Source organism: Mustela putorius, unplaced genomic scaffold, assembly GCF_011764305.1.
Source record: "Mustela putorius furo isolate JIRA1106 unplaced genomic scaffold, ASM1176430v1.1 tig00000407_pilon_pilon_pilon, whole genome shotgun sequence".
NCBI lineage: Eukaryota > Metazoa > Chordata > Mammalia > Carnivora > Mustelidae > Mustela > Mustela putorius.
This window is the reverse complement of record NW_025421373.1, coordinates 12,673,694-12,685,043: the sequence shown is the minus strand read 5'-3', so window position 1 is coordinate 12,685,043 and position 11,350 is coordinate 12,673,694.

The following is an 11,350-nucleotide window of genomic DNA, read 5'->3' as shown; positions in this document are numbered from 1 at the left end:
GGTAAAAATACTAGACCTTATCTCATAGGGTTTATAAGGTTTATAAGGTTTAAATTAATGTTTCTAAAATAATGCCTGCTACATGGTAAACACTATAGTTGCTAATTAATTAAATTTATAGTAAATTAATTTATTAGTTATTCATTTTCTTCAGTTCAAGTGCTCAAAAAAGAATAGGTTATCACTATGTTTTTTTTTTCTTCCAAATTTCTGATTACTAAGCTCTTTACGAATCCATTACAAAATCTATGCAAGTTATTATACTGGCTAATATGGATTTCCCTATTTTTTTGAAGTGTTATATTCTTACACTGATTAAGAATCAATGTGTGAATTCAGTAATAAAAACATCATTTAATTATATTATATTGGAGTATGATCTTATTTTTAGAACAAATGAACTAAAGAAAAATAAGGGAAATTCTACTTTAATAATTTACATATGCTTTCCCAAGAGATGGATTAATTAGATCCTGGTTGTGAAAAGTAGAGGAGAGGAGAATATTGCAAAAGAATTAGAAGTACGGGTGCCTGGGTGGCTTACTCGGGTAGCCATCTGCCTTCAGTTCAGGTCATGATCCCGGGTTCTGGGATCAAGCCCCGCAATGGGCTCTCTATTCATTGAGGAAGCCACTTCTCCTCCCTTAGACCCTCCCCACACATCAGCTCTCCCCTCACTCTCTGTTAAACAAATAATTAAAATCTAAAAAAAAAGAAGAAGAATCAATACTCAATAAACATATTATTATGACTATACATAAATGATAAATAAAGCTTGCTCATTGGGGTGAAATCTTCTCTCCTTCTGCCCCTCCCTGCTCAGGAGCTCGCTCGCTCTCTGTCGTCTCTCTCTGTCTCTCAAATAAGTAAATAAATAAATAAATGTTTTTAAAAAGATAATTAGAGTTTAAAAAGAGAAAAATAGGTTGTGCTGTATTTTATTTCCCCTCTAGTTCCAGTCTTGTCCTTCTCTTTAGTGTCTTTTATTCCCACTTGGTTTTTAATAATAAAAACATAAGCAGTATGTCTGTAAGCCTGTAAGTAAACCATACTTGTCAATGGGTCTGATTTTTTCAATTTTTTTCTTGTCTTTCTTTCTCTTTTCTACTATTAATGTATTTTTGGAATAGTGTTGGGGTCCAGAGGTGTTGGCTAAGAAATAATTCCTAAGACATCTTAGGAGCAAAAAGGTGGTTTTATTAGAGCGCAAGGATAGGACCTGTGGACAGGAAGAGCTGCGGCTTCCAGATCCTGAGGAGCAACTGGTCATAAACTTTGGGGTTGGGGGAAGTAAAGCCAAGGGAAGTTCTGAAAGGACTTTTTTTGTGCTAAAGAAGACTGGCAGGTTACTGGAAGCCAGGCTATTGTCAAGTAAGGTAGTTTTTCCCTCTAGCTAGGCATTACATCAAGACAGTTGGGAGTTTCCTGGAGGAAGGTTAAACTCTACCTGCCTCTAGTATTTGTCAATAGGCTGCAGGTTATAAGGACATTGAATTTTTTTTTTAAAGATTTTATTTATTTATTTGACAGACAGAGATCACAAGCAGGCAGAGAGAGGAAGGGAAGCAGGCTTCCTGCTGAGCAGAGAGCCTGTTGTGGAGCTAGATCCCAGGATCCCAAGATCATGACCTGAACTGAAGGCAGAGGCTTTAACCCACTGAGCCGCCCAGGCACCCCCTGGTATATATTTTAAGGTGTAGAGTATGATGGTTTGTTGTACATACATAGTGAAATAATTGATACAGTCAAGCTGATTAGTATATTAATCTCCTCATCTGGTACCTTGTATGTGTGGTAAGAGCACCAGAAATCTAATCTCTTGACAGATTTCCAGTATTCAGCACCATAGTCACTGTAGTCACCATGCTGTACATTAAATTTCTAGACTTAATCATCCTAAATAACTACCATTTTGTACCAGAATAAAACGTTTTTAAAGTTAAAGATAAAACAAAACAGGGGCATCTGGGTGGCATCTGACTCTTGACAAGGTGTGGAGCCTACTTTTAAAAAAAAGGGAGGGGCGCCTGGGTGGCTCAGGGGTTAAAGCCTCTGCCTTCAGCTCAGGCTCAGGTCATAATCCTGGGGTCCTAGGATCGGAGCCCGGCGGGAAGCCTGCCTCTCCCTCTCTCTCTGCCTGCCTCTCTACCTACTTGTGACCTCTGTCTGTCAAATAAATAAATAATCAATCTTTTAAAAAAAGAAGAATAAAAATAAAACAAAACGAAAAGTATCCAAAAATGGAAATTGTAACAATGTAATCACTAGAATAACATGAGCAAAATCTGCATTACCATTTTCATAAGTATCAGAGAGAAAATTCCTGCTTTTACAGGCACCTTGCTTTCTTCTGCATCCTCCCCATCTCCTTTATCTACAAGCAGCTATTTCCCATTATCATTTAAATTTGCTCTCATCTTTTCTACCTTAAAAAATGCTGTTTTTGCTACTATCCTATATCTCACTTTCCTTTTGTAGCCATTGTCTGAAATTACTTTTACATTATTATATCATTATTCTACTTCACATCCCCTTCACTCTTCAATTCAATGTTTCTTTCCTCACCACTCCACTGAAACTATACTCAGCATGGTGTCTAACCAATCCCTTAGTTTTAAACCTAATGGACCCAAGTGCTCAGCAACATTTGACAATCTCGTCTGCTTGCTTCCTTTGAGGTATTCTCTTTGATTTCCATGGTAACGCAATCTGCTGTTTTTTGTTTTTTTTTTTCAAAATACCATCTTTATACCCATACTTTCCATCCTCCTTTTGGGGTTCCCACTTTCCCCCTCATTTGCATTCTATCCAGAGCTTGCTTCTCTTTTCATTCTACCATTCTCCTTCATGACTCCTCCAATCTTTTATTTCAGTTAATGCATATATACTAATGATTCACAGATCTTTTTTTTTTTTAATCCAAGGTCAGCTAACTAATTTCCAAACCCATGTAGATATCTTCTTATTGACCATCCATCCACATGTGAATGACCCCTAGGAATACAAATCCAACTTGTCTGAAACTAATCCCTTATTCTTACTGCATTCTGAACCTGATTTTTCTTCCAGTGAGTGATTAAAAACTATACACTTTTCCAAAAAGGAAGTTGGTTATTATTCTTCACTTTCCTTGACTGTAGTTAATCCACCCATACATGAGTGCCTAAGTCTACCTATTCTATCAGCCAAACGTCAGGTACTAGAACAAATGTGTCCTCATAACATATGTCCTTATATCTCTTAGGTCTTTCAAATAAACCCTTTACCATTTTCTTAATTTAAGCCACCATGATCTTGTGCTTAAAGAGCTGCCATAATTTCCTCTCTTATTCCCATGATTTGAGTGTATATTTCACATAGCAGGCAGAAGAATTTTTCTAAAATATAAGAATGGTCGTGTCTCTCCCTTCCATCAAACCCTTCAATGGCTACCAATTTCTTTTAGTTTACAGTGCCAAGTCTTTCAGAATTTGGTATCTATTTATAGTCCTAGAGTCGTCTCCCATTAATATCTACCTCTTAAATCATGCATAAGCTCTACCCTTTCTTATCTATCAGTCTTAGAAATCACCATGCTCAGCCTCATGTCTGGCTCTTTAGATAAGAACTTTTTCTTCTTGAACTATTCCTCTTTTCCCACCTCATACCCTCTTCAATTCCTTAATTCAGGGGCCACTTATTTCAGAAAAACCTCCTTAAACTACCTCATTTATACTCCAATAACACGTTTAGTACTCCTTTAGAGAACTTATTATAGTAATTTGTAATTGATTAGATTGCTACTTCTTTTAGTTGTCCTTAGATTATAAACTGTGAACAAGGCAGGGACTATGATATATAATCCATCATTGTCTCCCCACTAACTAGCACGATGACTGGAATTTAGTAGATGCTCAAAATTTTTTTAAAGAAACAATTGAATATAAAGGAGGGATGTATATAAATATAAATATAATCAAGAATAAATATATAAATAAATATAGTCAAGAATAAATATAATCAAGTCACACATTCATGAAACAAATAATATCTTAAGAACATGGCAGGAACACACTAAAGACTACTTAGAGTTTTTAATTGGAATTATGGCAAATAAATATGGACATCTAAGAAGTGATCAGAGCAATATGAAAGGGTCACCTTCATCTGAATGAGACCTAGTTTGAAGGAGGAGAAAGGGTTGTCATTTCTGTGTATCTTAGGATGAACTTTGAGTTTATGGTATTCTGTTCCGTGTAGGACTTACTGGAAGAAATGTTTGAAAAGCTTAGTGATAGGGAGAACACACAGGGCAGTAAAATGTCTTAAAACCTTTATTAACAGAAATGGTTGGAATAATTGGAGCTAATTAACCAAGGGAAGACAAATAATTGAAGACTAACTCCAATATTTGGCTGAAATATGATTGCTCCAAAATTTTGAAAGGCTCTCCTAAGAGAAATGGCTATCTACTTCATATGGCTCAAAGCTTGAAACTAGTATGAATGGGTCTATATGGAGATTGAACATCCTCATCATACAGAGAAATGTCATATGATCTAGAACTTTACAAAGAGCTTTTACAGGTTAGACTTTCATATTGTTAAAGGCATACAAACATAACAAAGAGGACCACAAAAATTTCAGGCATTAGAGAGCATTAGGAAAGGTTCATGATATATGGCCACTGATCATATGTGAAGGTTCGTCAGTATGTAAGAGGTGGACAAAGCTGTGAGGCTAGAGTCATATACTCTTCCATAAAGGTCAAGAACATAACATAAAAACCAAATAAAAATCAGGGATCCACAAGACACAGTAGCACTCCGCAGCTCTCAAAAAAGACAGTCATGCAGGCCAAGCTGGGTCCAATAGATAGACTCGTGCTCTGGGGGACCATTAATAACTGGGAGGACCCTGCTTCCCAAAGTGAGCTTTAAACCTAAAGAGTATGCTGACAGCCATCTAACACTTCCAAACACTTGATTATTCTTTTCAAATTTTAGACAGCATAAATGACAAACCTTAGCAAAGACAAGAGAGACAAACCTCCCTTCTGCAACCAGGTCTTCCAGTTCCAACAAGAGGATGTGGAGGCCTTCCATGGTTTACAGCAACGTGATTTTTCTTGAATTCTTTAAAAGCTGCAGATTGAGGGACACCAGAGACAGAAATAGGGGCCTCTGAATTTGAAGGAAAGTTCCCAGATATGTGGGCTACCAAGATCCTCCCAATTTTCCCTCAGCCAGATCTACTCTGGAGTTTTATTTTCAGATACTCCCCAGACCTCATGTCAGTCAGAGTAGTAGACAGAGTCATCATTTGTCCTCCAGCAGGATTTCCTTTTGAAGAGCTCTGGTCCTTTAGCTCCTCCATATCTAAAAATTAACCTATGAAAATACTTTAAGCACCAAATATTACTGGGAAATATAACCCAAGAACTTTATAACCTTGTATACATACATTTATTATTATTATTTTTTCCCTGAGAGTAAATTTTGGTATTAGGGGCAAAAAAAAAAAAAAAAAAAAAAGGATGTCACTACTAGGGAAATTGTGTGAAAGGGAAGTGGGGAGATGACAGTTTTCTCTTCAGAAGTTGCCTGGAGACAGTGTTTCTGCCGCAAGAGGGCTGGTGTGTCCCCTCTGCTTGGGACTACCTTGAGAAGATTTTGACTTTGTTTTCTAAAGTTGTTTAGAATCTACATGGGTTATGAATGCTTTGATCTGCTCCAGCTGCAAGGGCACACAGTGCCCTATTTTAGGTGCCAAGTTTGTGTTCTGTTGGAAACCACATTGAATAGTTTGGCAATATTAATGCTAAATCTAGCAGAGAGATTTCCCATTTTTATGAAACACCCACAAAAGTCAACATTCTGTTTTTTAACATCTATCCACCAAGTAACAGAGCAATAAAAGCAACATTGGAAAGACCTGAAAGTATTCACATTATTTTATTCTGCCTTCCAATATAATTTCCACAAATATTCCATGGTTTAGTTCATAAAAAATGAACAATGAAACAAGCATTAATTGAACATCTATCTTGTTCTCAGAAATATAATATTCTTCCTTACTCTTGTTCAAGACCTGAAAATCTCTTCTCTGAAATACATCTTGGATCTGTTCTTTTCTTTCTTAGTGGAGGTCACCAATCATCTTATGGCTGAACAACCTCTTTTAAGCTAGTCTCCACAACCCTATCTCCAAACAAATCTCCACATGGTAAACTAATCATTTTAAAGCAAACTCAATTATGTCATTCTTTTGCCTAAGCTCTTTCGAGGAATTTTCATTACACACATTTTTTTAAAAAGCCACAATGCTTACTATGCTACAAGGTCCAACCATGAGGCAGCTCTGCCCATCCTGCCAGCCTCTTCTTGGGAACTGTCATCCTCTATAGCTAACTCAGCTGATGAGTGTTTTCCATGCCCTAGCCCTCTTCCAAAAATACTGTCCTCCCAACTTTCCTTGGAGCTAGGTCCTTTCCATCATTTAGGACTTCACTTATGTATCTCCTTCCCCAAGAGCACTTCCTTGAACACTGGGTTCGAAGTCTGTCTCTGTTATTCACCACCTTGGCTCCCTATTTCATTCTTAGTACACTATGCAGCTTTCAATTTTTGCATTTTTAAAAAAATTAAATTGCATTCTTGTGTGTATTCCATCCCCTGCCCCACATAGGCTCTGTGAAACAGGACCCATATTAGTCTTATGCATATGGCTTCCAGCCCAAGTACCTGCTTTGGAGAAAGTGCTTTAAGACATTTTTAAAAAAATGAACATCTAAGTATGTGCATGCTCCATTTTTTAAAAGGTAGACAGATGTTTTCCAATTTGTGTAATACTTCATATAAATATATGTCAAGTCATAAAGTAGAGAAGAGAAGAACCAGGACAGGAATTCCATTATCAGTGAGAGAGAATGAAACAAATGGATGTATGTGGTTAAATATATTATCTGCACAGTGTGTGAAGCAGCAGTTTGGAAATACTGGCAGACTCCATTTTGCTTTTAACAAGGGTGAAGAAAGCTAAAGCTTCACACAGCCTGACAGACTCAGGGAAGTTTAATGTAGGAGAGAGGGCTTGGGGTACCAACCTGAAGTAAAAATGGGATTTGAGTTGGGATGGACGGGTGCAGAGGAAGTGTTGAGCACACCGTGCAAAGCCATCGATGCAGGGCATTCAGGATTACATGGCTTGTTGGGTACTGAAGAAGCCTAACTGCCTGCTCTTTCGATATCAACATCCCATGGAATCAGATTTCTAAATTGTCTGTTTGCCCACTTAAATACCCTGGTTTATTTCAAAGCAATTCTTTGCTTTTTGAAGTGTTTCATAGAGCATGGCTTTCTTTAACAAATGCATAAGAATTGAAAAAAAAAAAAAAAGAATATTTTACTCCGTAGTCCTTCCTGATATTTAGATTTGATTATAGATTATGTAATGCTTTTATCCTTATCCATTTTATTGAAGAGTTGGTGACATTTCAGAACATGCTTGCATCTGAGACTAACTCCTAGCCAAAGAGGCCCATATCTGAGGGCTCTGTTGTAATGAAGCCCAATGGGAGGAAAACGTCAGACTCTGTTATTCGGTTATTTGGTTATCCCTCCTCTCATGTTGTACCTCTTGAGCAGATACTACCTTGGAGCCAGGAATATTAGAAAGTGCCTTGTCCAGTGTTTCTGACAGCTCTCACATACGATTTTAGATTCTATTTGTCCCACTTCTTCCTGTAGCCTCTACTACAAAACTTGTTCAGCCAAACTTTGTTAATTTCACAAAAGTGCATCCTGACAGCACCTTGCACAGACTCATCCCAGAGCTCTGCTTCTGCCATGGGACTTCTCCTCGGCTGCAGGGGTATTCTCGGCACTCAGGAAGGCAAACAGGGAAGCTTAGGGAGTTAATGTCGATGACCTCACCTTGGACCAGTGGGCCATATATGATGGATATATACTTTCTTCTTTGTTCCCTGGGTCGACTGCTCTGAGGCATATTTCAAATGTCTCCCCTTAAAGTCACATTGGATCAAGCTTCAGCCACCTGCAGGGGGTAATTAGGTAACAAATTCTTGTACTGGCTTTTTTCCTTCTCTTCAACTTTCTGCCTTCTCTTTCTCAAATGAACTACCTACAAACAAGCCTTTGTCCCAGGCTCCCTGTTGGGGGATCTAAAGGTAAGACATCCCTTAAAGCAGAAATTGGCAAGATCAAATAGAAAGATGCTAAAAGTACTCAAAAAAAGCCTGTAACCCAAAATAGCACTGATGCAGACCATCCACAGTTCCACAGATCACCACTGTAAACACTAGCCTTTGTTACAGAAAGAAGTATCCATCAGGGTAGCTATTGGGGTGAGAAACTGGGCCAGTTTGCTCAGATGGAGTTCTTTAATAACCAGGAGATACCCACGGAGGACTGTGGGGTGGAACCCTAAGAGCAACACTGAGAAGAGTTGTATTCTAATGCTGAGCATAATCTATGTGACTCAGTTTTCCCTGGTGTCTGCCCAAGATATGAAACCCTAAGGGCTGCAGCTCTGCTACTCTTTCTCTCTTTTCTCTCTCTCCAGGTCAATTGCTTGAGACCTTTATACCATTTAAATGTACTTTAATAATCTCACAAAATGGTTAAAACCAATTCGATAGCATTAACAACAACAAGCCTGTCATTTTGGTATGGGCAATGGGCCATGAACTATTCAGGTCATTTGTAGTAGTCGGTTTTACTCACAGAAAAGGGTAAACCTTAGCTAATAGTCTTGAGTACTTTTAAATTTCTGCTATGCTCTGTTCAGCTTGCAGAGAATCATAGATAAAGTGCTCCAAGGACTGGGGCACCTGGGTGGCTCAGTGGGTTAAAGCCTCTGCCTTCGGCTCAGGTCATGATCTCAGGGTCCTGGGATCGAGCCCCACATCGGGCTCTCTGCTCAGCCAGGAGCCTGCTTCCTCCTCTTTCTCTCTCTGCCTGCCTCTCTGCCTCCTTGTGATCTCTCTGTCAAATAAATAAATAAAATATTTTTTAAAAAAAGCGCTCCAAGGACATTTGTAGATCAGGAAACAGGGCTCTGGGAGAGGAAGTGAGCAAGCTAAAGGCAAGAAGCCAGGTCTTCTGACTTCCAAATCAGACTGCTAAGTTTTCTCTGATTCATGTATCTTTTTGTAAAGAAAACTGAGTAAGATTGAGTGGTGAGGGCAGATCTAGGTCACAATAACATAGCCTATCTGAGAACTTCTTTTCTCTTTTGATTTTGCTTTTGATTTCCTTCGCATATCTGTGTTATCCTCTTTGCTAGAAAGAAAAGGATATTTGTTTTTTTAACCACATATGTGCATAATCACCCAGAATCACCCTGTGTTTGTAACATCCACTTTGTTCTCTTTATTTTTTTAAAATTTTTATTTAAATTCAATTAGCCAACATACGGTACATCATTAGTTTCAGATGTAGGGTTCAATAATTTATCAGGGCCCACTCTGTTCCCTTTAGCAAACACTTTAGTCCTAAGCATTAATATTTTCAAAAACATCTTAATAAGTCAGCTTAGCTTATTTTCCTCTCCCATCCCGCCCACAAAGACATTGATTATGTTGTGGTTGATGTTGAGGACAACCCCCTGCTGGGCTCACTAGGACTTGAGATTTTAAGAGGCTTGCTCTGGCCTCTTAAATTAACCTAATAGTTTTTCTTGATATTGTTAAATTTTCTTTCTTTCATTATCATTATCACTAGTATTTTTTAAACATCTGATGTTCTGATCACCTTGAGTATCTCCCACAGTGTACTTTTGCCTAGGTAAATCTGATACTTTATAATACTTGTGTTAAATCTTTATAAGCAAATTTAAAACATTCCCATTCTATGGGAAACAGTGGTGAAACTAAATTTTCCCATTAATATTACATAACTAGTTAACCTAAGGGGATGAACAGTTCAAAGCTCACATAAATATTAACTTTAATCCCTTTCATCTAGGGCTTCCCATTGTTAGTTTAACCCAGAGCCCAATAGCTTGACTCCCCTGAGGCAAAACCTCAGGAGTACTATTCAGTTTTAAAATCAGTTTGGAGCTCCTAAATTATTTCTTAGACTCTCACTTTGCTTGCCTTACCCATCCTGGTTTTGTTGCTGTCACTTGTTTTGCTTTATCTCACAAATATGTATGTGAAATGGATCAGCATAGAAGTTTGAATATTTGTGGCCACCATATTTTTCATTTGATTGCTAAGTCTATTTTGACTAATGCAAGAAAAACTCCAATATTCAGAGTCAGCAAATATTTTACGAAAGTCCTTTTTCCAAATGGAAATGGTAGAAGAATCTAAAACGAGTTGACCACTAAGTCAGTTTTTATTATATTCTAAATAGAAAACTTCAGATCTTTGAGTACCTTAAATCCAAAGAGTTTAATCTAGCACATGAATATTCATTACTCAGTAGAACTTTGCTGACAAATGTGGAAAATAAGCTAATAGGAAAACAAAGAGCATGTAAATGTGTTATTTTTGTATTATTTCCTGGTGAATGCTTGATTCAATAAGCATTCCCAAGTCCTGTCTCCATGTCTTTCTTTATAGAATTAGCCAAATACTTGTTTCTCCAGCCTCCTTTGCTTTCCTAATGAAAGGGACCATTGTGGTTGGCATCACCACTCTGTCCTTTGGCCCATCAGCAATAAAAGGAAATCTACCTCCAGACTTTTTGTAATTAAAGAAAAAAAATTAAGTTCATTTGTCTAATCCACTACCAGCTGGGTTCTGTTATTGTATGTATTTAAACACATCTGAACTGCTACACCACCATGTTCAAGATATGTGCTCCCAGGACCAGTCTTTGCCCTTCACAGACTAATATGCAAAAGGAACCCACAGACAACTATCACTGCCTTGTAATGGAATAGAAATATTCTCCTAACGAAGTAGTCTATAATGAGTGAGCGTTACTTTATTCAAATAGCATTAATTAGTTTTTTTAACAGTATTCATTATTTTTTATTCATTATTTTTTCACCACACCCAGTGCTCCCTGCAATCCGTGCCCTCTATTATACCCACCACCTGGTATCCCAACCTCCCACCACCCCTGCCACTTCAAACCCCTCAGATTGTTTTTCAGAGTCCAAAGTCTCTCATGATTCACCTCCCCTTCCAATTTACCCCAACTCCCTTCTCCTCTCTAACACCCCTTGTCCTCCATGATATTTGTTATGCTCCACAAATAAGTGAAACCATATAATTGACTCTCTCTGCTTGACTTATTTCACTCAGCATAATCTCTTCCAGTCCTGTCCATGTTGCTACAAAAGTTGGGTATTCATCCTTTCTGATGGAGGCATAATACTCCACAGCATTAATTAGTTT